Here is a 2,909-nt window from a genome sequence, read left to right as displayed (position 1 = left end):
GCTCTTTGGGAGAAATTCTTCAGGATGAAACAGGGATTGCGCTGGTGGAATCGACGTGTGTTTGGAGACATTTTCCAGCGAGTGAGGGATGCTGAGGACAGGGTTGATGAGGCAGAAATTGTATTTGACGGTGACCCTACACCGGAACATCGTGACATACTGCATCAGGTTCAGGCAGCTTTGAACCAGACTTTATCTATTGAGGAGGGCTTCTGGAAGCAAAGGGCTGGCTCACGTTGGGTATGTGAAGGAGATCACAATACTCGATACTTCCATGCGATGGTTCAAGGACGCCGTATCAGATCGCGTATTAGGTCCATCAGGACACAGGCATGGGAAGTCTTAGCTACTCCTGCTGATATTCAGACCTCGGCTATTGCTTTCTACCAGGATCTCTTATCTGCTCCTCCACAACCCTTGGACCACATCCGTTCTGATGTCATTCCGAGGCTGTTGACGGTGGACGATAATCTGGCACTAAATTGCCCCCCTTTGATTCTTGAGGTACGGCAGGCAGTTTTCAGTATTGATGCTGATAGTGTCGCTGGCCCGGATGGCTTCTCATCCCTATTCTTCCAAAATTGTTGGGATATTATTCAGGAGGATGTTTACAGGGCGGTATTGGACTACTTTGATGGTGGTCATCTTCCACGGGGTTTTGCTGCTACTTCTATTGTCTTGCTACCTAAGAAGGATGGTGCTTGCAGATGGACTGAATTCAGGCCAATCAGCTTATGCACTGTGTTCAATAAGATTATTACTAAACTTTTGAACACTCGGTTGAGTACACTGCTACCGCGCATTATTTCCCCTCCACAGAGTGGTTTCACCCCAGGCCGTCTGATTGGAGATAATGTTTTATTGGCTCAGGAGCTTCTCTACACTTTGGATGATAGAGTGCGAGGGGAAAACACTATGCTGAAGTTAGACAAGGCTAAAGCATATGATCGCATGGACTAGGGCTTCATTTATTCTGTATTGGAGGCATTTGGATTTGATCAGATCTGGATTGACAGAATCAGGCGGTGCGTTTCGGAGTGTCGTTTCTCCGTACTCCTAAATGGCCGCCGATGTGGTTTCTTTCCCTCCTCACGAGGACTCAGGCAGGGTGATCCTATCTTCCCATCCTTGTTCATCATTGCAGCAGACTACTTCTCACGCTTGCTCACTCAGAGGTTTCAGGAGTATCCCATTATGTGTTATCGACGTGGAGGTAGTGCTCTTGTCTCACATCTCTCATTTGCTGACGATATGATCATCTTTGCCAACGGTCAGAAACAGTCTATCAGGAGGGTCTTAGATTGCTTGGAGCACTATGAAGGAGTTTCTGGCCAATTGGTGAATAGAGACAAGAGCGGTATTATACTATCCAGATGGGCATCCACTAGTCAGATCAGACGACTAGAGATTTTGACTGGCTTCATACATCAGCAGCAGCCTTTCACTTACTTTGGTGTCCCCTTATTCAAGGGGACCAAGAGGAGCTTCCTTTATGACGACCTTATCCAGAAGATAAGCGATAGGATATCAGGTTGGGCCTCACGATTACTATCGCCTGGGGGTCGTATTACATTACTGAGGTCAGTACTTTCTTCCATACCTTTACATCTTCTTCAGATTATGCAGCCGCCCAAGGCAGTGCTGAAGAAACTTGAGAGCATCTTTGCCCAATTTCTATGGGATTCTAAGGATCAAGCACGACGTCTACATTGGAGGAGTTGGAAGGCGATTTGCCTTCCTACTGATGAGGGAGGCCTCGGCTTTAGGAGATTACAGGATGTGGTGGACACCTTCTCCATGGAGCTCTGGTGGCTGTTCCGATCTCAGAGGTCACTCTGGGCTCAGTTTTTACTGGGCAAGTATTGTAAGGGGACGCACCCTTTACTTGCTGCAGTTCCCAGTTCAGCTTCCCCTACCTAGAAGAGGCTGAAATCAGTTGGACCACGGACGGATCCGCACATTGCTTGGCACCTTGGAATCGGTCAGATTTTCTTCTGGCATGATTGTTGGATGGGCGAGTCCACGTTGGCATCCCTATTCCCCCACAGACAGCACACATCTGCGAGGGTACAGGATTTTTTTGACGACACTGGATGGGATTTTGGACGGTTATTACAGGCCCTTCCTTCTCACATGGCCGAACAGGTAGGGGCGATACCGTTATGTGCAGATGCCACGGACCGAATTGTTTGGAAAATTACTTCGGATGGTGACTTTACCACCAAATCAGCATGGCAACTAGTCCGTTCGGTTCACCAGCCTCAGGACTCATATCGACTGCTGTCGAGCTCTATCTTGCCTGCCACTATTTCATTCTTCTACTGGAGACTGTGGCAGGATCTCATTCCAGTAGATGTTGTTATTCAGAGGAGAATTGGATGTCAGTTGGCTTCTCGTTGTCAGTGTTGTTCCGAGATTGAGACCATCAATCATATTTTCACGAGCAGCAGCGTCTCCGACCAGGTATGGCAGTACTTTGGAGACATCTTTCAGATACCTATGACTTCAGGGGAGGGGGTCAGACAGAGGTTCCAGAGATGGCGGTATTCTGGACAGCACATTTACCGTGGACACATTCGTATTATCATTCCTCTACTGATATTTTGGTTTCTATGGACTGAGAGGAATGATGCGAAGCATAGAGGTATTCGTATGGTGGCCAGACGTATTATTTGGAGGGTCTACCGCATGATCTCCTTTCTTCATATGGGAGGACTATTCCGAGTTGAGCATTGGCGAGGAGATGTGACACTTGCACCCTTCTTTGGAATTTCTTTGACCCGTCCTCTCCCACCACCACCTATTATGGTTGTTTGGCGCACTCCACCAGTGGGATCCTTCAAGATCAACACTGATGGATGCGTCAAAGATGGATTTGCAAGTGGTGGAGGCATCATTAGGGACTACGC

The 2,909-nt window shown here is 47.9% G+C and overlaps 1 protein-coding gene across 1 annotated transcript in view; it reads left to right on the top strand.

Annotated features, from left to right (window-relative positions):
• Positions 1–2,909, top strand: part of LOC111385870 — a 5,971-nt gene that overhangs the window by 2,153 nt on the left and 909 nt on the right. The gene's annotated exons all lie outside the window — the stretch shown is intronic.

This window comes from Olea europaea, unplaced genomic scaffold, assembly GCF_002742605.1.
Source record: "Olea europaea var. sylvestris unplaced genomic scaffold, O_europaea_v1 scaffold3318, whole genome shotgun sequence".
Lineage (NCBI taxonomy): Eukaryota > Viridiplantae > Streptophyta > Magnoliopsida > Lamiales > Oleaceae > Olea > Olea europaea.
The sequence above is the reverse complement of the archived record's forward strand: the minus strand, read 5'-3'. Positions and strand labels throughout refer to the sequence as shown.